Here is a 26,321-nt window from a genome sequence, read left to right on the forward strand (position 1 = left end):
ATGCAAGTGAAAGAAGTCAGTCACATATTATATAATTCTATCTATATGGAACATCCAGAAGAGACAAATCTATAGAGACAGAAAGTAGATCGTGGGTTGCCTAGGGCTGGTGGGTTTAGGAGGAAATGTGGAGTGATTTTTAATATGCTCAGGGTTTCTTTTTGTGGTGAGGAAATGTTCTAAACTGATTGAAGTGTTTTCAAAACCCTATAAATATACGAAAAACCAATGAATCTTACACTTTAAATGGATGAATTGTATGGTATGTGAATTATATCTCAAAAAAGTATATATTATATATATATTTATTTATATATATATATTTAAAAGAACACAAAGGATATGGGATATTGAGTGCACTAATGGTCCTAATTTTTCACTCCTATCTGTATCCAAGCCCTTTGCCTTGTGACTTTCAAATTCTTCTCACTGAAGAGGTGGAGTCATTTTCTCACTTCTTGAATCTGGATTAGCCTTGGCTTGCTTTGTCCAACAGTATACAGGGAAGTGACGTGGTGCCATTTCTGGGCTTGGGACTCAAGAAATCTTGCATTTTTCCATTTGCACCTTTGCTCCTCTGCCACTGCCATGAGAATATGCTTGCAATAGCCTGACAGAGGATGGAAGATATGTGGTGTAGAGCAGATTCTCTTCAGTCATCCCAGATGAGGTCATCCTGGATCTGCCAATATCAGGCAATTCCAAGAAATGCAAAGAAGCCCAGCCAAGACCAGATGAACCACCAAGTCAAGTCCAGCCCACATTGTCAGTCTACAAACTCACAAACTAATTAGATGCATACTGTTTCAAGCCACTGCATTTGGGATTATTTGCAGCATATTTTGTGTAAATAGATAACTGATACATTAGCATAAAACAGCATTCAAGTGTCATCTCAGGAACTTGAAGGATGAGGATAGAGAAGACAGGCAATCAGATTCAGAGCTGATTGGCCACCAAGTCTCTTACAGAGAAGGGGGGGTAGCTGTACACATCTTCAATTATTAAATATGTGTGTGGTGTGTGCATGTGAAAATGCTGATCAAAAGTAGTAAAAGGTGGTTGGAAATTCTACAGTGAAATTTAAAAATAGGGTATAAGGTATTTACTACCTAGTAGTGATTGTGCTGAAAATTTTACCTTAATTTTTTAAATATAAAAGTTTAGGCAAACAGCATCACTTCTGTGGTATTCTTGCCAAAAATGCATAACTTCAATCTAATCATGAATAGTATCAGAGTAACCCAAATTGAGGGACTTTCTACTAAATAATTGGCTAGTACCCTCAAAAGTGTCAAGGTCAATAAAGACAAAAAAAAAAAAAAAAAAAATGAGGAACTGTCCCAAACTGGAAGAAATAAAGGAGACATGACAACTAAATGAAACTTGGAACCCTTGCATCCTTGAACAATAAAAGGACATTAGTGGGACAATTGGAAACTTTTGAATAAGATCTGTAGATTAGTTAATAGAAAAATGTATGAAATCAATGTTAATTTTCTGGTTTCAATAATTGTACTATGGTAAAGTAAGATGTCAACATTCAGGAAAGGTAGGTGAAGGATATGCAGGAACTCTGTGTACTGTTTTAACTTTGTTGTTAGTCTTAAATTATTACAAAATTAAAAGTTTTTTTTAAAAATTAGGCCAATCTAATGTGATCACATTTATAATTTTTTTAAAAGAGGAGAAGAATATATAGGAAAGTGTTAACAGCAGCTATTTTTCACAAGTAACTTGTTGATATTCCAGGCACTATTCTAGGTACTGGGAGTGTAGCCGTCGGTGAGACAGACAAATCCCTGCCATCATGGACTTTCATTCTGGTAAGGAAGACATAAAATACACAAAATAATTTCAGCGGGTGCTAAATGCTATGCAGAAAATAAAACAGCATGTGTAGAGACTGTCTGGATGGGTGATTCTAGGTGATGAGGAAAATTCTCTTGGAGGAGGTGATATTTGAGTGAGACCTGAATGACCAAAGGAGCCGATTTTGTGGGGAGAGAAAGGGACATTCTAGGTGGGCGAGAGCAATGCCAAGGCCATGGGGCAGAAGCAAGGGTGAGGTGTGCCAGGGAGAGAAAGGCCAGCCGAGCCCAGGGTGGAATGTTGCCAGGTGAGACTGGAGCAGTAGGCATCGTCCAGAACAGGGAGGCCAAGGTGAGGAGTTTTATGTTTTATTCTACATACGAAAAGGATGCCACTGGATGGGTCTGGGAGGGGTGAGGCATGACCCAACTGACAGTTTTTAAAATGTCGTTTCATTTTTTGTGTGGAAAATGACCTACAGGAGAACAAGAGTGGAAGAAAGGAGACCTATTACAAGGTAATTGGAGTAGTCTAGGGAGGGAGGGGATAATGACTTGATTAGAGTAGTAACAGTAAAGTGGAAAGAAGTAAATGGTTCTGGATATATTTTGTTGGAGGTAGAGCTGACCTAACTTGCAGGTGGATTGGATGGGAGGTGGTGGTGAGGGAAATCAGGGATTCTAGAATAATGTCTTGTTTTCTTTGTGCAACATGGATGGATTTTGGTGCCATTTGCCAGGAAAAAGTGATGGATAGACAGTTTTCCAGGGTGAAAAATCTTGAATTCTATTCTGGACATATTAAATGTAAGACATGTATTAGATCTCCATTACTTCAGGTATTTGCATGATTATTTTATTTTAAATGTGTATGTATTATATATTCATATATATTTATATTTTGAAAAAAATAGTACAGTGGTTTAGGAACATTCAAAAAATGTTAGGCCAATCAGGTACTTCAATTATTCAAATAAAGACAGAAAACACAGCTCACCTGGAAAAGTCATTGAAATGAGACTAATATATAGGACAAATGGTTCCTTCCTTACAAGCAGTTACAGAATTCACAAGGAAAAGCAATGTATTAAATTTGTTCCTGAAAATGAACAATGATGAGCATCCATGGGTGAACCTTTTCACAACTGTTATCACCCACATAAATGCAACATTTTTTCAAGGAAGAGAAAATCAAATGAATCCATGCAACTCCCCTTCAAGTTTAGAAAAGGGGACTCTGTGTAGGAAAAGATACAATGGACATTTCTTTCTCCCTCCCTCCCTCCCCACTCTTTCTCTCCCTTTGCTTCCTCCCTCACTCCCTGCCTTCTTCCTTCCCTCCAATTCTTCCTTTCTTTTCTTAAACAACAGTGCAAAGAGGCCCTGGAGACTCTAGGAGGGTAACTACTGGAGGGACTATAGCATAGTGGTCAAGGGTGGGGACCTTGGAGCTCAACTGCCTGTGCTCTAATCCAGCATCCACCACTTACTGGTTGCTTAACTTTCTTAAGTTCTTTACCTCTCTGTGCCTCAGTTATATATCATCTGTTAAATAGGGATAATATGTGCTAACCCTGTGATGCACACTCTCCTCTCTCCCTTCCCAGATTCCCCTTTTGAGCTGCTGGGAGTGCTGCCTGAAGATGACACTCACCTGTCAGCTAGCTGTCTTTGGGGTTTGCCTTGGCTGGACAATTGTCTCCCCCAAGGTCATGCATCCTTCCAGGAGAAGCCCACATTCAATGATTGATCAACACGGGGATATAAAGGCCTGTCCCCCTTGTCCCAATTTAGAGCACTCGGATGGGGCTTCCCAGCTCCAGAGCTCCCTAGGGGTTTGTTGAGGCCTTCATTGGGTCTGCATTCCAGCTCAACCTTTCCCTATGCCCAATCCTGCTTTCTTCCTCTTCCCTCCCCAGCTGTCAATCCCAAGACCACTCCCTAATAAACATCCTGCACACTCATCTCCTTCTAAGTCTGCTTCTCAGTGAACCCAACCAACCACATAAGATCACCCTACTCATAGGGTTATCCTTAGCAATAAATGTCACTATATATAAAGCCCTAAAAATGTGCCTGCACATAGTAAACAGAATATGCGTTAGCTGTTATTGATCTTCTTATGAGGTTATCAAATACTGCAATAGTCTTTTTTCCCATTCATGAAAGGCTTATTGTAGTGGTTTCTCATTTTCCATATATTGTATTATATACAAATAAAGTTAACTGGCCCATTTTAGCTGATAAGTAAAGGAAGGTATTTCTGACCTATTCATAGCTGTTGGAATCCCCTCATTCTTGGTTGTCAGGGTGCGATCTTCATGTTTGCAAACTGTCTATAAACACCTCCTACCTCCTCTATTTGCATATTGGATTTTTATTGAGAAAAGGTAGGTGTGAATTGTACTTTCATTAGTCTGGGATTACAAACAACTCCTGATAAAGACTTATTCATGATAGAAGTCGCATTTATAAGGCCTTCCACAGAGGTGAGAGGAAACAAGTTCCTAACCTTAGTCCATTTTGTCCAGACAGAAACAGTTCTGATAACTAGAGGGCTGGATATCAAGTTCATTTTGTCCCTGCATTTTTTTCCTGGTTCATGTGCACTTGACTTTTTTTGGACTAAAATAGAGACATAATTTTCCCCATAAAACTGAAGGCCCTAAAAGCAAGAATAACCAGAGTTTTTGTACTTGAAAATCATTGTTAACAAGACCGCATAAATTTGGAAAGCCAATGTTAGGAAAAAATTATGTAATACATTAGATTAGGTCACATACTAACACATAAGAAGAACAGTACAAGTAACTGACAAATGCAAACTTGTTTAAAAGTAGAGGCTATGGTTGGTAAGGAAGTTATCTTTGTTTTACCCACAATTCTTCAAAGAGCATTAGTTATACAATTTGTTTTAAGCCACATGCTTAAATACAACATATGCAACATGTCAACATGCCTGTTCTTCCAGTTGGAAAGCCAGAAAGTTTAGAAAAGGGAACTCTGACCAAATATACATGTGGGAAAATATACAATAGTAATTTCTTTTTTTTTTTTTTTTAAGCAGTGGTACACAGAAAACCCAGAGACTCTCAGAGGGTAACTATTGGAGGGCAGGGGAGTATTGTATGGTCCCCTCATATTTTCCAATATTGTTCCCTGATACAAAACCTTCATGTGTTAACAGTTTTGGAAATAATCCCCAAAAGAAGTAAGCCTCTAAATGAATGGGAGTTCTGTATTATTTGCTTCTTTTCCACCCTTGTTCATTTGTAGGCCTTTGTCTTACATGAGACTCCAAGCCACTATCTATGGTAGTCAGGCAACACATCCTAAGTAGGCACCTCATTTCTCAGCCACACGTTTAATAAATTGGGAGTGACTGGCATAAAGCTTGAGTTTGTCATTTATGTCCATCCAGTTCTCTTTCTTGGCATCACCACCAGCTTCCAGGGGAAGATGATCCATTGTCTCACCTGTTTTATCATGGTAGTTCACAGCCTCTCTCTCCATCCATGCATCATCTGTGTTCTGAGGATCATCCACATAGCCTTTGTAGACCACAAAGTGTTTCTGGCTGAATAGTTTGTGCAATTCTTCCCCCAACTCCTGCATTTCTGCCCTGGATTTCTGCCTCCTCACCAAATTCACTCTTCAGTGTGGAACTAATCTTCTCTTCTGGATCCACCATTTCCCCTGGGATTGCCCATTCTCCACAGTCCTTCCTTTTTATGACTACAAAGTATAGGATGTGTTCCCCAGAAACAGGGTGGGCAACTTTGTTTCTCTTGCTATCCCTTCTCCACCTTATGTTGAGGTCTGCTGCACCATTGGGCCCCTAACGCCCCGAAAGCCCTTGGCCAACCAGCCCTGTCCGGCCTGTAGGACTCCTAGGTCTACCATTTTCAACCACATACAAGCCATTCTGGCTCCTCTGTCAACATGCCTATCCTTTCCATTAAATTTAGGAGAGAAGGTCCTTTCACCCTCCTAGGTGTCTGCCCTCATGGGCCCTGCCAAGACACAGCTGGTAGTGTACCTGGCAGAGTTGTACTCTTGCCACTCAACCAGCCAGCTCACCTTCTCCTTCTGTATCTGGCTTCAGTCCACTTAGGGCCAGGGTAGGGAGAGGCCCAGGCCGCCTTGGGGGGTTCTCAGCAGCCTGGCAATCTGACATGGTGAAGTTTAGAGGAAACCCACGTTAGGAAAGTGGACTCCAGCTGGCTGAGATGGTGGGATAGCTGCAAGGCCTGACTGCCACAGAGGCCAAGGTCACAGCGGGAGACACTAAAGCCTTTGCCAGGCGGCATCCAGCCATTCACCACCCATCAGCCCCCCGGGAGTTCGGCCGCTGTCAGCTGGGGACGCAGACTCCACAGGAGATCAGTGGGCGCCAGCACCCACCCGCTTCTGCCCCCAGGGGACACGGCCACATCTATCCCATATCCGCCCGTAAACGGCTAGGCCTTCCGAAGAGACCTTTTTGATGCTCCCCCGCCACCGCAGCCCGGCGCGTGAGGTTAACCGCGCAGCTGGCGGGCCGAGGGCGCACCACGACCCCAAACAGGCGCGCCCTCGCGGCCGTCGTGTTTTTGCTTTAAGCGGAGAAATGGCGAAGTCTAATGTGCTTCCAAACGGGAAGTGATGAGGTTGAGAAGACGGTTCTAAAGCCACTAATAAAATCAGCAAACGACAACAAAAGTGCTGTCTTGCTTACCCGGGTATAGCCACAAAAGGTACATTTATTTCACTGGATCTGGACCACTGTCTGTTTTCCGGGAGGCCAATGAGAACATGGAAGAGAAAATTCTCTGCTTGGGACACTCAAAAGCCTTGGCAGGGCGACCTCAAAAGGGAGGGAGAACTTGATGCCTTGAGAGTGGTCCTGATAAGAAATCCATGGGATATTATGTGTATGGTGGGGGAGATGGTTTTAAATCTTGGGGCCATCATTTACTAGGTGAATGGTTTTGGGTAAGTTGTTTATCTTTTTTTCAAAGGAGTACTGGCCTATTGGCATGCCAGTGGTGGGAAGGCTGAACCACCTGGCCTCTGCTCCTAAAGGGTTCTGGCTGGGGAGACTGCACATACTTAAAAAATAGAACTAATACTGGAAGGACAGTGCCAAGTAATCCTTGAGAGTCAAACAAAATCAGGTTCAGAACCCAGCTTCTCCCTCTCTTATCTCAGAACTTTTTTCAGCAAAGTTACTTAAGCTGTCTTCTGTTTCCTCATGCGTAAAATAGAAATTTTAATAGTACCTACCTCATAGGATTGTGATGACTGTTAAGTGGGATATTACATGTAAAGCTGTTAGCACAATGGCCGATAGTAAGCACTCAATAAATGCTGGTTGTCATCATTATTGTTATCATTCTTTTTTTATTCTGCACCTTGAAAACTGTATAGGGAGAATAAGACAGCTGAAATGATTATGGGAATTGAGCAGCTGACATATGAGGTTAAAGAACCTGCGATTTCTCTGGAGAAATTCAGGTTGAGAAGGAAGAGCATCTAGGTCTGAAATGATAAATAATGAGAAGAACTGGCACAGACTTACTCATTATATCTAAAAGAAAACAAAACAAAACAAAAACAAGCCCTAGGAAAAAGCATCTTATCATTTGAAGCAGATAGTTTTAGAACAAATGGAATACAGAATACTCTAATTGAAACCCAAAGAATATTTAACGCTTCCCATGATATGTTTCATTTTACATCAGTGCCCTGAGAAAGAAGTTCAATGAACAAATGATTTTATGGTCAAATATGTTTGGGAAATTCTTCATATTTAATCTGCCCCCCTCAGAGATTTCAGATTCACATCAGTGTTTTAAAGGTCCTGAAAAGTCCTATAAAAACAAAAACAACTCCATCATAAACTATTTGATTTTGTTTCACCCAGTGTTTTCCAAACTATCTGACCAGAGAATGCCTCTTTTATGCAACAACTGGTAATATTTTAGGAACATATTTCTTCAAGTTTAGGAAAGGTTTTAAAATGTATGTGTCCATGGGAGTAGATTGCTAACCGTTTGATACTATCACCATCACCATTACTATGGAGGGCAGCTACTAAATACCCAACCATCATTCTCATAAAGAACTCTAAGCTAATTGGGATCTGGACCTCCCAAAACCTTCAGGCTCCAGAATACCTGATACCCAGAAATAAGGAGGAGAACAAAATAATAGGAAAGGACTGAGAACAAAGAAATATGAGATCTGGTCATCAATCATCATCATCATCATCATCACTGTTGAGAACTTGCTGTGTGCAAGGCACTGTACAAAGCATTACTGGAAAAGAAAGATTATCAGTAAGGGACACAGTCCCTAGCTCTGTAACTCTTGTCTTCTCATACCTGAAAATTTTCAATTATGGAATGTCTATTCCTCTGGACCTCCTAAAAATGTATTAAGGAAACCACTGATAGGACAACATAAACATTTTGGGAAGAGACACTGTGAATTCCTCATATTATTATTTCCAGGTATCATTATTCAACTCACAAGAAACAAATGAAGCAGAAGGCTTGGGTGGATCTGGTTCTAGCTTTCCCCTTTCATAGGTTGTGTGGTTTTGCATCCAACATTCCCTTCTCTGGGTCTTAGCTCCTCACTATAAAAAGAATCAGTTGCCTTTTTATCTACAAAAGCCTTCTAGCTTTAACATTTTATGATCTATGAAAATCTCATTATTGGATGGTCAAGGTCAATTTGTGTTATGAATCAAAAAGATCACATGTTCAAAAGTAAACAACCAGATGCTCGGGGAACACACACATTTAAGAAAGCAAGGGAGCAGAGACGGTGTGGTGTGTCAAGTACAGAACAGCAATCTACTGAGCCAAAGAAGTTCATGGAACACCTGGAAAGGGACTTGGAAACCAGTAATAAGGTGTTTTGTTTTGTTTTGAACAACATCAAAGGGAAGAAGACAGTTAAATCAGACCACATGATGATAGTGGTATGAAAGGTGCCCTAAGGGAAGGAAATGAAATACTGTAGTAGAGACCAAAGAGTTATTTTCTGGGAAGCCACTGGGGAGATTCCCTTTCCTAAATTTCTTCTGAGGTGGAAATGTCTGAGATGGAAGGTCAAACACAACTAGACACAGAGAATTTTCCATTCCTATCCACGGAGAGCCCTAACGAAACTGCAGGGGACAATCAGGGATTAAATCTGGGGCCTGTCATTATGAACTGCTCCTAGGTCAGAGATGGCCTGCGTGATTCCCATTTTCTCAAGAACATGAAGAAGGCAGAGGACAGACAGAGGCCAGAAAGTGCAAAAGCCCCCAAGGCAGCAATCCTTCCAGCCTCTCTTTGGAAAACGGAAATAAGCAGTACCCAGTACACTGAATTATCGTGAATCATCCACCTCTATCTGAAGCAATGCTAAGGCACAACTTCAGAAAGGAATCTAGAAGGAAAGCAGAGACAAGGTCTTCTCCATTCTTTAAGGTGATAATAATGATAAGAAATAACAACAATAATATAATTACCATTTATTAGGTGCTTTCTAGTGCCAGTTTGTAGTTACAGGTTTGCCTAGGTTTGCCTGCCCACTTCTTGGCTGAGTCACTTTAGACAAGTTTGTTAACTCCTGTTGGCCTCAGTTTCTTCATGTAGGAATTATCATGGTATCTATGTTACAGGATCATTATGTGATAATTCATTTAAAGAGTTTAAAATAGTGCCTGGCCCATCATAAGACCTCAACAAATATTAGCTATTGCCACTATTATTATTAAGCACTTTATTATTCTGTCTAATTTTCACAACAACCCTATGAGTAAGAACATATACTAATAATATCACTGGTTAACAGACTAATGACATCACAATTTGTAGAAGTTAAATAACTTGGCCTTCTAATAACTTGTCACACAGCTAGTTACTAGTATTATGTTTCAGAATTGGAAAAGCATAACAATAATAAACACTTATCTTATTGGTAGTCCAATTGCATGTTGAATTTTACTTCATATTGACCAAATGGCACCATTTCATTATAATTATTAAAAATGTGACTTATATTAAGATTGTTCTGCTGGGTTATTCTGTGTAAGAGGAAGAGGTTGAAGACAGTGAAACTATTAGCAGCCTATAGTGGGTTGTAATGAGAAAAGGCCCTGAACTATGGGCTAGTTCAGGCAAGAAAGCTAAATCAGGGAGATAGACTGAAGCCTAAGAAGCCTAAAGAAAGGGAGGAGCCAAAGACCACCCATTTTAAACTAAAAGTCCCAGAGGAGGTGGTAACCAGTCAAACAGGGAATTCAGGAGGGGAGTTGGCAATGGGGAATATACTTCTAGTCATATTTTAAAGATACGTGGTAGGATGGAGCATGGAGTGAGAGCTTTGGGGACTCAGGATTCTGCCACTAACCTTTCTGTGTCTCATTTTCCTCTTTTATAAAATGAAGAGTTAACCTAGAATTAGTGCTTTGGATCCCTTTCATCTTCCTAGAGGAGGCATGTAAACAAATTAGAGATGGAAGGCAGATTTCAGGGATTACAGCAGCATTTAGTGATCAAGGTGTTGGGTCATTAGTCTGGCTTTTAAGTAAAAGAGAAAAATGGGATAATTATTGACTTTTTAAGATTAAGGAAAATATGCATTTTAAGAATTACTTAGGTTATTCTATATTCATATATAGAATAGAGGCCATATATAAAATGGCCTAAGAAATCTAAAGTAAAATGTGTAGCAATGAAAGTTATTTATAGGAGAGATAAGTTTTGGTTTGTGTGGTTTGATGTAAAGGTGTTGGGAAAGTCCAATGCCCCAAAAATATCTTCCTGACTCTTGTAAAATACTTCCTGGATTTACACCATTAAAATAAACCCCTTTGAGTATACTTCATTTTGTAAAATGTGCATTTATCTGACATTCGGCTGTTGCTATGCTCTCCCATGAATTAGTCTAGCAGGCTGACAACTAGCTAAGGACAACTAGGGAGACAAAGGTTTGAAGGAGAAGGCTCTTGTGGCATTGTTCAAGTCAGTCAGTTCGAGAACATGTGGATGCTAGTCTATCCCAGCACTGAGTTAGATTCTGGAGATAAAAAGGCAGGTAAGTCATGGTTCATTGCCTCAAGAAGCTTATAGTCCAGAGAGAGTGGACTGCAAGATGATCATGGGGCTGGGGGAGTTTCGAAAAGTGGGACTAGGACTCAGTAAGGAAAGGTAGAGGGACAGAGAAGACGATTCTCTTCCATAACGATTTTGTAGAAGATTTGGATACCCTGAATTAAAGGAAGACTTTTTCTTGGTCCCGTTGAGTCCACTGAAGGGACTACTGCAATTTTAGCTGGTAGGCTTGACATTCTCTAGGCTGAAGAATGACAGATAATTCAAACTCCTTTAATTCAACGACTTTCTGATCCCTTGAAATTTAAATTTGTGAAATTTTACATATTGGGACTTGCAAACTATATCATTAACTATGAAATACATGTCTACTGTTAATTTTTCATGCCACCCCCTACCACCCCAGAACTTCACAGTGTGCCAGGATTGCTGAGGCTGGTGGTAGAAACCAGGACTGGCTGAAGCAGGCAGCTGGAAATGTAGAGGAACTGGAGCTAGAAGGATAATTGAAAACTTCTTGAACAGAAGCCTAGAGGTGCACCATATTTTCAAAGATGGCATTCGATAACCACCATAAGACATAACCTCAAGTAATGGAAAGAACACTGAATTAGGGCTTAAGAGACTTGGGGACTAGTTCTGATTCTCTTATTTACTAGCTTGATAGTTATGGGCAATCATAATAATATTTACCCATATTTATTGAGCACTGACTATATATGCCAAGCACAGTGCTTTGTGCTTTAATTGCAATATTTATTTCTCACAACAGTCCACTGTGGTAGATTCTGTTATTTTTCCTATTTTGTAGCTGAGGAAACTTAACCACAGAGAAGTTCAAGGTCACATAACCTAATGTTTGTCAAAGCTGTGATTTGAATACAGGCAGACAAACTCAAGCACCCATGCTTAACCACCTTGATACTGAGAAACCTAAGTCTTTTGGCTCTCACTTCCCTCATTTAGAAATAGAAGTGTTGTGCCAGACAATGTTTAAATTCCTTTCTGCCTCTAAAACATTATGTTTCTAATTATATGGATTATATTTTTACTTATACTTATGGTTAATCTGTGCTTCTGAGTAGTGTGTCTTAGAGAACTAAGGTCTAAAGCCACATTTCTGAGACATGGTCTCATTTCCTAACCTTCCTTTGGGTTTCCAGTTGGACCATAGTATTCGCTGTTCTACCAGGAATGCCCTGCCTCAATCTCCATCTATGGCAATTCTACCGATCCTTTAAAAGCCAGCTAGATTGCTGCCTCCGCCAAGTTGCCATTCTCAATCTTTGGAGGTTTAGAGCAGGGATGTGTTAGACTGTTAGGGGTTGGAATTTGGGGGAAATATCCAAGGAAAGGAACAAAAGTAGGATAAGAAGAAGAAAGCATATAGGAAGATATGGACAGATGAGGAGAGAAAACTCTCAACAGCGTTGTTGGTGATGGGCAATAAGGAAGTTTTCCCTGTGACAGGCAGTTGTAAACCACCAAACTTATGTCCAGTGGTGTCCAGCTAGTAGGTATGGGGCAATGATTAAATGGGAAAACACATGTACTAGGTCTAGTGCAGCATTTAAAGGGCCACTGCACGGTAATTCTTAATCTCCTTATCTACCATAGGAACCTGGTCATCTCCTTCACTTTGAAGAAGGTTGCCATCCTACCTGGGGAGAATAGGACAAGCAGAGGTGAGAAGATACTCAGGGGGGAAAAGGGAAGTCATAATTCAAAGACAGCTTTCCCAGTGGGACTGGAGGCAGTGCATCTAAAGAGAACGAAATCCAGCCATCCCAGGAGTCAGGAAAAGACGTGGTCCACTAGATATATGGGAACACAAGGGGGAAAATGAGAGCCAAAAATAGAATAGATTAGAGAGAAAAGAAATGTAAGGAAGTCATGGTGGGGGCGAGTAGGACAGAAAGGGAAATGGAAACAAAAGGGGAAAGAGGGAAGATAAATAAAAGACTTCCCTGACTAGAGAAGAAAAGAGTCTGAGCTGCAGTTGCAGAATCCCTACCCAAGGAAGTGTTCTAGAAGCAACTGTATGCAGCACCTGAGACCAGAGTGCCAACCACTCACCACTTGGCCCTCAGATCTATTCTCCTTTCCCTGCTCTGATCTGTTAACGTAGGAGTTCTGATCCTGCCCCATCCTCTTGGCCACTGGCTTCTCCTCCTTTCCACCCAGTGACCCTGGAGGGACACTGGAGGGTGGGAGGAAGGGAGAATCGGGAATTTTGCCTCCCCTCTCTGCACTGAGAGGCATCTCCAGCAGAGTCGCACTTCCTTCGTGGCTCCAGCTCCCACTGCCCAAGCCCTTTATGATCCTGGCAGCTTCTCCCTTGGTCCCTCCAGCCCCAGGGGGTGGAGGTAGTTGCTAATCTCAGGATTGCTTCACCTTCCCTTGTGTTGCACTTCCAGTTCTTCCAACACCTTTGTAACCATTTCCTTGTGTTAAATTACCATTGTTGAATTATCTGAGAAAGAAAACTTTAATTTCACTTGGATTCAGCCCTTGAGTTCAAAGACAGCTTTCTCTAGGGAGGGAAAGAAATTAGCCAACCAAGGAGCCAGGAAGAGTCAGGGTCTACATTTCCAATGTTTGACGGAGAGTGACAAATCCACACTAGCTGTTAAGGGTGTGGGTGGAGGCTCTTAACCTAGTAATTATCTGTAAAATAACTGGGCTGTCCATCTGTTCACAATTTACTCTGTTCACTTTGATCACCTTGGGCCTTGGCTTAGGGAACATTTCAGCTATATTCAACTCTTCTCCAAGTGCCTGTCATAAAGATGGAGGGCACATAGCTGGGTGCGGTGGGGCCAAGACACACAGACACAGGAAAATGGAGAGCATTTTCAGTTTTGGGAAGTGTTTGCCTTTTGCAAGATGAGATCTGCCAAGTGGTTTATCAGGAGACTGGGAGCGATCTTGAATTCTTCCAGTCCTAGTAAAACTGCACATTCTCAGAGACGTTATTCTTACAGCTTTTCATCTCTCCCGTCCCCAGAGCCATGTAAAGCCAGGGGGGCACAAAGCACAAGACAGACTGATGCCAGATGCAAAGGCTGAGTCTGCTCAGGGCTCCCAAGAGACTGTACAGACGTGGTACACAAGCTGAGCCTACAAGGGGTAGGGATGTGACAGGTGAAAGAGGGAGCAGTGGGTTTTTCTGGCTTTCTGGCAGAGAAAAGAGTAGGAGCAAAATCAAGTGTGAAGGACAGAGGTATTTGATAGGGCTTTGGGGTGGGGTGGGGCAGTGGAGAGGAGGCTGGAAGGTGGAGGCCCAGCTGTGGGGTCTCTGAGGTTAAGGAAATGGGGCTTGAGATCATGGGGAGTCTTCAGAGGATCCTGAGCATCCGTGTGGAGGTCACTCTGGGATGACAACTTTGAATGCTGTGCAGAAGATGGATTAGAAGCAGAGAAGCTGGAGGCAGGAGAAGGAACTGCGAACTCCACGGGCAGCGTACACACGAACCCTCAGTTTGACTACTGCCAAACCGGCAAAGTAACATTTGAGCTGCATTTTTACCGATTGAAGGGCAAGCTTCCTCTGTCTGTGAAAGAAATTTTTTTTTTTTAAAAGTGCCCCTTCTGCAGCTGCACGATACCAAGTCTCCAGCCGCAGAAGTTTAGAATTTCTCCTTGCCAAGGTCGGGACACTACAGGTGGACGATTCCGAGCCCTGGGAGATCGCTTGGCTCGACGCTGGTTCTGGGCAGCCGCCGCGGCTCGTCCCTCCAGGCCCGGGCGCCGCCGCGGGCCGTGCCCAGGAGGACGCTCCGGGAACTGCGCGGCAGCGGCTCGAAGAGGCCTGGCGGGCGGCGGCGAGAGGCCATGCCCCAGTTTGTGTCCAATCAGGGAGTGCGGGCTGTGCCCCGAGCCGGGCAGCAATGCGTAAACAAACCCACGGCAACTCCTCCGCCCCCTCCGCGCGCTCGCCCCGCGTCCGCCGCCGCCGCCGCGGGAACCACTCTTCTCGCGCCTGTCGGGCCGGCCCAGCCCTCCCGGCCCCGCGCCGCTCGCACCCCCACTGCCCCGCCCCCGCCGGCTCCCTCACCTACCGCCCCACGCGCGCGCGCGCCCGCACCACGCGTCCCGCCCGGATCGTGGCCTCTGGAGAGCAAGGTAAGGGCGATGCGCGGGGACCAAGGCAGCTACCCCACCCAGCGCGGCCCGGGGAAGTTTCTGGCGTCGCTGTTTCTGCGCCGGGCCGGGGGAGAGGCCCCCGGCGCCGGGCGAGCCCGGCGGGGCGGGAGGGGGCTGCCCGGAGCCGCGGGGTCACAAGTTGCCCAAGCTGACACTGGTGCGGGCTTGCGGGCTGCGCCGCTGGGCGAGCGGAGCGCCGAGCGCGGCCCCCGCGGGGAGAGGGGCTGGAGGCGCGGCGGGGCTGGGCGCTCTGCGGGGAAGGGGAGGGCCCCGAGGAACTTTCTCCTCCCCTGAGGGGCTCCTTTCAGACTCGGCCCCGGCCGGGCCATGGGAGCAACCCGGCTCCTTGGCTGGAGGGAGACCATGAAATGTGTTTGAAGAAGCTGACGCAGTTCGTGACGCTCGCGGCTTCCTGACGGGGACCGGCAGCAGCAGCAGCGCATTCACCGAAGAGGGACAAGCCGAGTCGGCGCTCGGGCCCTTCCCCTGCCCGGGAGTCTGGGAGCCGCGCGTCCCGGCGCCTAGTTCGGGGGCCGCGGGCTTGGGGCGCGAGCATCTGCTGTCGGCCCGGAGACGGGCCCCGGCAGCGCGCGTCGCTTCCGTTTTGATTAGCTCGGGTTATTATATAAGATGTCACGGCGAGGGAAGGGGCGAGCGTTGGCCTCCCGCGAGTGGCGGGGAAGGACTGGAGGCGGCGCCGTGCCGGGCGGGGACCCACCTGTGCGCCCTTCGCGCCTCTGCGGGCGCCGGCCGCGCGCGTGTCGAGGAGGGGGTACCGAAGGGCGGACGTGCCCGCCGCTTCCCCCCCGGGTCCGGGAACACTTAAGCAGCGGCCGAAATGTGCTGTTTCCTCTCCGCGTCTCGCCTAGGTCTGCACGTTCCTGGCTCTAGCCGTTTGTACTTTGAAACATTTGTTTAATATTAAGGAAGCTGTGTGTGCGGCGGTCATAGTACGCCCGGAACGTGTGGCCGTGATCTTCAGGGCGGTGAATGAATCATCGCCTCGCGGACTGGGCGCCGATGATTCATGCGGGGTACACACGCGCGCGTACTCGCCGTGTGTCTCTGACCCAGGAGACAGCGGCCTTGCTGCAGTGATGACGCCTGGGGAAGGGGGGCGACAGGGGGGCGGGAGAGAGTTAGTGCAAAGGGGCGGTGTTTTGTTCTTTCCTTTCATGAAAACTTTAGGGGTATCAGGCTCCCCAGATTTTCCGAGGCTTGTTTCGTATTCTTGAGAGGCTTGAAAGATTGTGCTTGGCCGCATTAATGAGTAGCTGGAGACACGCTGATTCGCTGCGGGGCTGGGTCCTGTCTCATTCAGTATTTGCATGGTGTCAAGTGAACTGTCGGGTCTCTAAAAAAAATCCTTCCAGTAATTGCCTCTCCTTAAGCACCTCTAAAGTTATTAGTAAAAAAAATTAAAGAGTAAGTAAGTGGCTCATAAAAGAAAAATACTGGCTCTTTAAATATAGAAGCCCTACTTAAAGATTTTGGATGTTTGTTTTAAGTCAAATCCTGAAAGTAACCTGGTTTGTCATTCCTGAATACAGAACTTTCCCACTGTCTTCGCCCCTAAAGGCTAACTGGAATCATTTTCACCCTACCCCCACTTGTAGGATTAAGAGTAAAGGTTTCTGGTCATTTAGGACTCAGCTTATTTGGCACCTACTCATCCAGGCCCTCTTGATCACCTTAAGGGACTCTCCACCCCTTCTCCTCCCCCCCTCCCCTCCCCGGAGAATCACACCATTGTTCAGTTTTATTTTCTTCATGTCAATTGCTATCTGAATTTATTTTGTTTAGGTGTTGTTTGTGTCCTGTCTCTTCTCATTAGATTGTAGGCTTCACTAGGGCAGGGATGAGGCACTCTGTATTTGTTGACTAGTGAATGAATAAATTGCCTTTTTCCTGATTTCTTGGTAGAACTAACTGTGACAGTTCAGTGGGCAGGGCACCAAGGTGGTGCAGTTCTAATTTTCTCCTGACTAATTCATTTCTTCCTCTTTGCTGCTAACTTATAGCACAAAAAAGGTTTGAGCGTCATATCCCTAAGGTACTTTGTATGAAGAACAATCAGCTATGTGGAGCCTTATCAAGAGAAAGTGTTACTGTATAAAGCAGCACATGGGCAAAAATATTGACTGCTATTTGAAAAAATGCAGGATATTTGAAATGGAATTAGCAAAGTCAAATTCCCACAGTGCTCTATGTTTCCATTCATGTTTGAAATACTGGTATTTCTATATTCTTCCACCTCACCATACTCAAATTTGATTGCAATTTGGGAAAATTCATAGAAGGTAGGTAATTCTTAATATGAAGTGTTAATTTAACTAAATGAATGCGAGATTTACATCTCCAACAAGTTTACAAATCTGTTTTGTTTTTGTTGTTGTTAGTGTCTATAACTTAACTCCACAGATGAGTCGATAAAAGAAGTTATTTAAAATTTTACTTAAGAGGTCTTAAATGGATTAATTGTAAAGAATTAAGTTAAAGTTATGTCAGTGATACAATGGCGTGTTTAATAATACCCCTTGAGATGATAAACTTTAATGAACTTATGTTATTATAAATAATCAACTTGGAGGCATGTTAATCAGCTTCACTCTTGTAGCACTGTTTTCAGTACTCAGTACTTATTAATTCACTGCTGAAGAACAGTGGGCATCAGGCAGTTCCCTTTCCATGATAGTAGCTGTGATCACTTTCAGAAGTGATCTAGGGTAAGCTAAGAGACGATAGAATTTTAGAGCAAACGGGGACCTTGAAATTGCTCGGCACAATTCGTTCCTTTTTCTTAATCCCTTTGCGGAAGAAAATAAGGGACGGTGAGCTGCCTTGCCCAAGACCCAGGGCCAGGGTTAGAACCAGATGTCCTGATTTCCACTCTGGGGCTCAAGTTGTTGGCAGTCCCTGAATTACCAAGAGCTCCCATGGGAATGGAAGGAATGGTTCCTACAATTAGTCAGTGGTCTGCCTCTTGCTTGTGAACTCTCAGCCAATAAAATCATGTCTTACTCAGCATTGTACCCTCCCATGTGCTTGGACATCTAGGGGCTCAACAAATACTTGCTGAATGTGGCTAGACAAATGTATCATCTGTGTGGGCATATTGTATGTGTGTATATAATGTATATGGTATATATGTGTGTGTATAATACACACATGTATAATAAGATATAATACAGTAATAATGTAATGAAGCAACAATGGTCTGTTTAATAGTCATACCTCCAAAATTTCAAATAAAATGGTTTAAAACTTGTGAGTGTGCATGCTTCCTTACTTGGCATAATTATCCACTGGAGAGACAGAGTCAGGACATCTGGTAGGTCGTGCCTCTACCACAGTGTCCAATAGAAAAGCCTGGACCTTGCAGCGAGACAGAACTGAGGCTGAAAACTCAGCTCTACTCCCAAGCAGCAGGGTTCTCTGCAACAAGTTACTTAACTATTTTGGGCACTAGTTTCCTCATCTCTAAAGTAGGGGTAATACCACCTGGTTTGAAGGATTTTTGGGAGGCTGGGATAATGTATATAAAGTGCCCAGTGTACACTAGTCCCTTAATAAATCACAACTGGTCTAATTATTACTACTGATTTAGATGATCATGGTCAGCTCAGTCTCTCAAGTCTTCAGTTTTCTCAGCTGGAAAGTTGGTGATTTGGATGAGGGAAGAGGACTTAAATGATAGCTAAGATCTTGTCCAACTCTAAAGTTTTAGGAACCAATAAAAAATGCACGAGTCTCCTGCTATTTTAATTGAAATGAAATTATTCATATATTCTAATAAGAGGATCTGCAAAATGGTTAGTTTCCTGGCCTTGCCAAAAATTTGATTCTGTTCACTTTCATGATATTAAGTACATTTTCATTATTTTGTATGTTATGGGAGGGATACAAAGTTAATGTCAATACTTCAACCTCTCATTCAGCATACTAGTAGGTGGAGTATAAAGATTAATCAGACATAGACATCCTTCCATTGAGAGGCTTAAAAGTAGGGAGCATAAGACAGGTAGCAAAGGCCATATTAACATGGTAAAACTGTTAGTGAAGCATAAAGAAAATGCTGTGTGAATCTGGAGAAGGAAAAACAGTACTGCTAGCTGGAAAAATTGGAGAAGACTTAACTATGGAGTTTTGAGAAAGTCCTTAAAGAATTGGTGTGACATCAACTGGCAGATGTGGGGGAACGGTGTACCTGAAGTCCAGGAACAGAGAGGACTGTTTAGGCTGGAGGGTGCGGTGCCTGGGAGCAGGATAGTGGGAGAAAAGTCTGACGGGAAGGTTCAGGCCATATTGTGAAGCATCTTGAACACCAGGCTAAGGAGGCTGGGATTTATTTAGTAGGCAGTAGGAAGCCATCAAAGACATTTTAAGCAGAAGAATGATGTGATCAAAGCTGTGCTTTAAGGAAATTAATCCACACCAGAGGAACCAGGGATGCTCCCAGTTAGGACAAACTATTAACATAGATTCCAGAAAAGAAGCAACGAGAGTGTAAATTAGGATGGGGACAGGTGGCTCAGTGAGACACTGCAGAAGACAAAACAGAACTTGATAGCTAATTGGTTGTGGGAGTTGAAGGAGAAGTCAGAGATGTCAGCTGAGTGATTTAGGATGGTGATGGCAGGACTTGAAATGGGGAGTCAGGAAGGGCCACTAGTAAAGCACCTGCATGTAGTATGCAATTAATAAATGTTAACTTAATTAGTGGAGGTGATTACAAGTTTGGATTTGGATATGTTAACTTTTTTGTGCCTATGGGCCATGCAGATGGATGGAAGCCATTAAGTATAGCGTAAGAGAAAGATTTGGGGACATCCTTATGGAGGGGGTATGGTGAAGATGTGGCATGGTTCAGAGTGTGAGTGAGAATAAAATGCTAGGGCAGGGTCTTAGGAAAGCCAATACGTGTGGGTTTGGAGGGAGACAGAAAGAGCAGACAGGATGCTGAGAAGAAAAACAGAAGAACAAGACAAGATAGGGTGAATAGGTGAGGAAGGAGAATTTGGAGGAGGCTGAGATCATTAAATTTGGCAATGAGACCATTGTTATTAGCTTTTGAGGATCAGGTTCAGTTGGGCAGAAGGGAGCGAAGTCAGCAGGCACCTGAGGGATATTTAAATGGGGAGGAAATGGAGAGAGCAGCTGTAAACTATGAAAGGACAAAAACTTAAGGTGATGAGAGTGCCAATGAAACTTTCTTAAAAAGAAAATCATAAGAAGGCCTGAGACTGTTTGTGGGCAGAGTGGCCATCAGTGGAGAGGAAGGGTAATTCATGCCCCCCCTCTAGTAGGAGGGATGGGAACAAGGTATAGTAACTATACATTGGGGTTGCCCAGGACAGTTCCAGTTCACATGTGTTATCCAGTTTAATTACAGATAATTCCTGCTTTTATTCTTTTAAAAAATGTCCTTTTAGTTGAAACTGATTGTGTTTTAAAACTTCAAATTTCATATGAGACCAAGGGAATAGATATCTATTTGGTACAGGATCCAAATTTTCTAAACGGTAAACTCTACAGTCGATTTGTTCAAACACCACAATTGCATGGAACTTTGAATAGGAAGTGAGATATGGTAGGTTGGTATAGGCTGGAGTGAAATAGTGACACATCCTAGAGTAATTTGGGCAGATAATAAAAAATATATTTACAGCCTCCCCTTCCCCAGCCCTGAGGATCTGGGGGAAGGTGCGGATGTGTTGGACACCCTCACCTGGACTGGTGTTGATGTTGTCACAAGCATTGGGACTGGCGGTTTGATGTGCTGAGCCCTTGAGCATGGGAGGGACTTGCCCTTATGAAGCTCATTACCACAAAGGAGAGTCTAAAGTTGTATGTAATGGTGCCTAAGAGTCTCCCCCTGAGTACCTCTTTGTTGCTCAGATGTGGCCCTCTCTCTCGCTAACTGAGCCATCTCAACAGGTGAACTCGCTGCCCTCCCCACTACGTGGGACTCGACTCCCAGGGGTGTAAATCTCCCTGGCAACGCAGAGTATGACTCCAGGGGATGAATGTGGACCTGGCATCATGGGACTGAGAGTATCTTCTTGACCAAAAGGGGGATGCAAAATGAGACGAAATAGTTTCAGTGGCTGAGAGATTCCAAATGGAGTCGAGAGGTCACTCTGGTGGACATTCTTATGCACTATATAGATAACACCTCTTAGACTTTAATGTATTGGAATAGCTAGAAGTAAATACCTGAAACTATCAAACTCCAACCCAGCAGTCTGGACTCCTGAAGACAATTATATAACAATGTAGATTACAGGGGGTGACAGTGTGATTGTGAAGACCTTGTGGATCACACCCCCTTTATCTAGTGTATGGATGAATGGAGGAATGGGGATAAAAACTAAAGGACAAATGGGGTGGGATGGGGGGATGATTTGGGTGTTCTTTTTTCACTTTTAATTTTTATTCTTGTTCTGGTTCTTTCTGATGTAAGGAAAATGTTCAGAGATAGATTGTGGTGATGAACGCATAACTATGTTATCATACTGTGGACAGTGGATTGTATATCATGGATGATTGTATGGTGTGTGAATGTATTTCAGTAAAACTGAATTTAATAAAAAAAAAACAAAAAACAAAAAAAACACAACACAACAAAACAAAAAAAATGTCCTTTTAGATAATAAATTATTTCATCACTCAGATCAAGACACAGGTAAAGAAGTTATCCATGGCAAAACAGATGTGACATGGAAGGAAAAAAATAGATGAAAGCCAAGAGAAATTTTGAAGCTTAGAGAGGAAAGTTGGAAGCTGGGAGGGAGGGTGGTTGCATTTGAAATGGGTTTGATCTCTTCAGTTGAAAAAAAAAAAACAGAAGTGGCCAGCTGATTTACTAGAAGTGAGTTGGGAGTGACAGGTAAAGTTGGAAGGGGAAAAAGAGTGGAAAGAGTGGAAAAGGTTTGCATCTGAGCCCAACAAGGAGCCCAAGGTAATGAGGGTTTGTCAAGTTGCTAGAAGACCTTCCCTTTATGATAGAATGAGTCATCCCTGCATTCTTGATTTTCTCCAGCAGTACCCAGAAAGCTGGAAGTGGAAATGGTGTGAATATCAATGAAACTGCCAACTCCATATGGATCTTCAGTTTAGTGGGAAGGCAAGTGAAACTAGAGTGTTGATGGGCTGGGAGAATGAGCAGGAGATGTGAGATTTGGAAGTATATTGGCTGGTTCAGCAAGAAAGAAGGAAAGGGAGAAACAGAATTGTGGAGGAGGGATTCTAGGGAGGAGTGGTGGAGAGGAAGAGGACCTATCAGTATTTTATCATTATGGAGGGATCACTTCTGAGTATTGATGAAAAACTCAAAGTGTGACTGAGCTTGAGGGTGGTGAATTGGCACAAGGTCATTGGTCTTAAGGAATATGAGGCCAAGTGGTCAACAGGGTTAAATAACAATGCCTGCTTTAACAAGTATGGAATACACTTATTAAAGCCTCTTTGAGCTTAGTTCATAGAGGTGGAAGACACCCAAAATATAAGGAAGTGATTCCTTCATTAAAAGATGAAGAAGCTAAAGTCTTTTAAAGACTTTGTAGGAAGATTGAGACTTCCTGAAGATCACAGATAAGGTGATAGAACCGACCTTGGAAATAACTCAGGATCCCTGAATCATAGTTCAGTATTTTGCCCTTAGTATATTTGCCCTCAGTTCAGTATTTTACTTCAAGAGAAGTAATCAAAGTGTCCACTGAGCAAAATCTTTAAAAGCTTCCTTACCATGTAACTTGCCCACTGTTTTAAGAATAGTTAGTGTTTGTGGGTATAGAAATCCACAGAAGACGGCTATGGAATAGAGTCCTTGTGCTCTGACCTCAAAATCTGAAAGGCAGGTGTTAGCGTCTTTGAGGAGGATGAATAAAAAGCACCTTCTTCCCCACCAATTAAAAAACAGATAAGAATCAGCAGATGGAGAAACAAAATATTAACTTCATTATGGATGAAGGCCAGGTTGGGAAACATAGCTTGACGTGAAGCCCAAAATGGGCTTGTGCACCCCCTACACCCCAGTCTAGACTTTGGAACAACCTGCGAGAGGAAAAGTTTGAGACTGCAGAGCAGAAATACCCAGGTTTCTGCCTTTTACAGTGCAAGTATAGAGAAAGGACAAATCTCTCATGCTCAAGGTCTGTGGTAGAAAATCTCCATCTATTTGAGAACCAAGAAACAGGCCCGTGGCTGTTAGCCACCAACCAAGAGGTGGTGAAGAGTGGGATGCAGGGAAGGAGGCCAGGAGTGGTTAGGGAATATCCTTCTTTTGGAAAATTTGGGAGTGGGAAACAGGTATTGCCCTTGAACATCAGGTTGCCGACTACTGATAGCTTTCCTGTCTGCATTTGAGTTAAATGAACCTCTGAGACAGCAAATGAATTGTTACGTCAACTAGAAGTGAATAAATGATTAAGAACAGTTTGACCATGGGTCCTTAGTTAGTCATACCATACCTAGTGGATCTTTCCTTCCCCGCTGAGAATATCAGGAAACTCACAGGTGTTATGGCAGAGACCATCAACTTTGAGATCCTTATTTTTTGAACTCAGAGCTTTGGAAAAGTAAAAAGTTCTTTCTCATAAAATATTTAGGGTACCCTTAGTTAGTGGCACTTGAAGTAGTTCCGATTCTGTTACTACTTGTGTGACCTTACTAAGTAATAGTTACTAAGTTACTATTAAGTGCCTCATCTGTAACATGGGAGAAAGTATTTGCTCTGACTCCGAGGTTTTGGATGTGAAAGCAGTTTGCAAATATTGTTATACAAATGTAAGGTATCAGTATTACCATATAGGATGCAAGGTAAACTGTGAAGTTTAAGGAAGTTTTTTTTTTTTTAATAAACTGTTTTTGCATAAGACAATAAGAACGCCCATTGACATTTGATGGGGCACTGGTATAGGCTTTTAAGGCAAATCTTGATGCGTCTCCTACCTTTATCAATGTCAGGTGTATAGTAATTCTGGCAAGGTGAAATTAAGGCATTATGTTTGATGACAAATATAGTAATTTAATCTGTTTCTCTTTTTTTAACTTAAAAAGACTTTTATTGCAAAATGTAACACATACAGAGAACTTCTGAAATGTAAATGTACAGTTTAATGGATTATTATAAAGTAAACATCCTTGTAAACTACCACCCAGTTAAAGATACAGAATAATTTAATTTTTTTCTCAAGAGAGTTTTTTTTTTTTTTTTCCTTCTGTTACATGCTTTTTAGAGAAGTCATGAGGAGAAACTAGAGGGAAATATTAAGTGTTGGCAGGCCCAAAATACATGCCCCTTTAGAATGGAATTAGATTAAAGTAGTTATTCTTATAATTTATTATTTATATAGATATGACTTTAGTGTTTAGGTGGGTCCTGGGTTTTCTCTCTTAAAGATTGAAATCTTCAGGCTAAGCTTCTTTAGATGTGTATCCCCTGGATGGGAATGAGAATGAAAAGTTTGTGAGCCTTTGGATGTGACAAAAGTCCTCATGTTCAGTAACTTTTTTAAAGTTCTGATCAAGCAGAACAACCACAACTCTAATATTTATGATGGCTTTGTAAAGTAAAATTCTATTTGGAAAATGCTTGACAATTGTCAAGGTAAATACCTTTCACCTTGTATCACCATAGGCTAGATTTGAAGTGACAAAAAGGGTTCAGTGGAGGGGAGACGGTGCTCACCTGTGACATAGCACAGTCATCCCTCAGCAGAGGACCTAGGAGTGCACGGCTTGGAAGAGGGACCCTCTCGCAAGTCCCAGGGATCATACGGCAATACCAAGGACTTGCGGGTCAGTGGCAGAGACAAACTGTGGCAAGACTGAACTGAAGGATTAGACTATTGCAACAGCTTTAAATCTCCAGGAACACCTGGGAGATTTGATTATTAAAGCCGCCCACCCTCCCTGACTGCTCAGACACACGCCCCATATGCCGGGCGGGCAGCACCAACTACACACGCAACCTTGGTGCACCAATTGGACCCCGCAAGCCTCACACCCCCACTTGCCACAAAGACAAAGTGGGGGAGAACTGGCTTGAGGGGAATAGGTGGCTCGCGGACGCCACCTGCTGGCTAGTTAGAGAAAGTGTACTCCACGAAGCTGTAGATCTGACAAATTAGAAATAAGGGTTTGAATCGGTCTGCATATCCTAAAAGAACCCTGTCAAGTTAAGCAAATGCCAAGAGGCCAAAAACAACAGAAAATTTTAAAGCATGTGAAAAAAAACAGACGATATGGATAACCCAAGCCTAAACACCCAAATCAAAAGATCAGAGGAAACAGAGTACTTGGAGCAATTAATCCAAGAACTAAAGATGAACAGCAATAGCATGGCAAAGGATATAAAGCACGTGAAGAAGAGCATGGCACAGGATATAAAGGACATGAAGAAGACCCTAGAAGAGCATAAAGAAGAAATTGCAAGAGTAAATAAAAAAATAGACGATCTTCTTATGGAAATAAAAGAAACTGTTGAAGAAATTAAAAAGATTCTGGATACTAATAGTACAAGACCAGAGGAAGCTGAACAGTGAATCAGTGACCTGGAGGACGACAGAATGGGAAATGAAAGAACAAAAGAAAGAATGGGGAAATAATTGAAAAAATCAAAATGGACCTTGGGGATATGATAGATGATATAAAACATCCAAATATAAGACTCATTGGTATTCCAGAAGGGGAAGAGAAGGGTAAAGGTCTAGGAAGAGTATTCAAAGAAATTGTTGGGGAAAACTTCCCAAATCTTCTAAACACCATAAATACACAAATCATAAATGCCCAGCGAACTCCAAATAGAATAAATCCAAATAACCCCACTTCGAGACATATTCTGATCACACTGTCAAATACGGAAGAGAAGGAGCAAGTACTGAAAGCAGCAAGAGAAGAGCAATTCACCACATACAAAGGAAACAGCATAAGACTAAGTAGTGACTACTTAGCAGCCACCATGGAGGCAAGAAGGCAGTGGCATGACATATTTAAAATTCTGAGAGAGAAAAATTGCCAATCAAGAATACTTTATCTAGCAAAGCTCTCCTTCAGATTTGAGGAAGAGCTTAAATGTTTCAGAAACAAATCCTGAGACATTTTGCTAACAAGAGACCTGCCCTACTTGAGATGCCAAAGAGAGCCCTACTGACAGAGAAACAAAGAAAGGAGCGAGAGATATGGAGAAAGATTCAGTAGTAAAGAGATTCAGTATGGGTACATCACAGCACATTAAGAGAAAGAGGGAAAAAATACATCTGACAAA

The 26,321-nt window shown here is 42.9% G+C and overlaps 1 protein-coding gene and 1 pseudogene across 4 annotated transcripts in view; one reads left to right on the top strand and one right to left on the bottom strand.

The window, feature by feature from the left end:
• Positions 1-5,076: 5,076 nt before the first annotated feature.
• On the bottom strand, positions 5,077-6,246 carry LOC119510052 (annotated as a pseudogene).
• An 8,653-nt stretch (positions 6,247-14,899) lies between these two features.
• Positions 14,900-26,321, top strand: part of PCGF5 (polycomb group ring finger 5) — a 179,266-nt gene continuing 167,844 nt past the window's right edge. For 2 of the 4 annotated variants that reach the window (XM_037804084.1, XM_037804087.1), the window contains exon 1: positions 14,910-15,031. The gene's annotated coding sequence lies outside the window, so the exon portion shown is untranslated. Of the gene's footprint in view, positions 15,032-26,321 lie in introns of all 4 variants that reach the window. The other 2 variants (XM_037804091.1, XM_037804090.1) reach the window with 2 other exon arrangements.

This window comes from Choloepus didactylus, chromosome 15 (genome assembly GCF_015220235.1).
Source record: "Choloepus didactylus isolate mChoDid1 chromosome 15, mChoDid1.pri, whole genome shotgun sequence".
Classification (NCBI taxonomy): domain Eukaryota; kingdom Metazoa; phylum Chordata; class Mammalia; order Pilosa; family Megalonychidae; genus Choloepus; species Choloepus didactylus.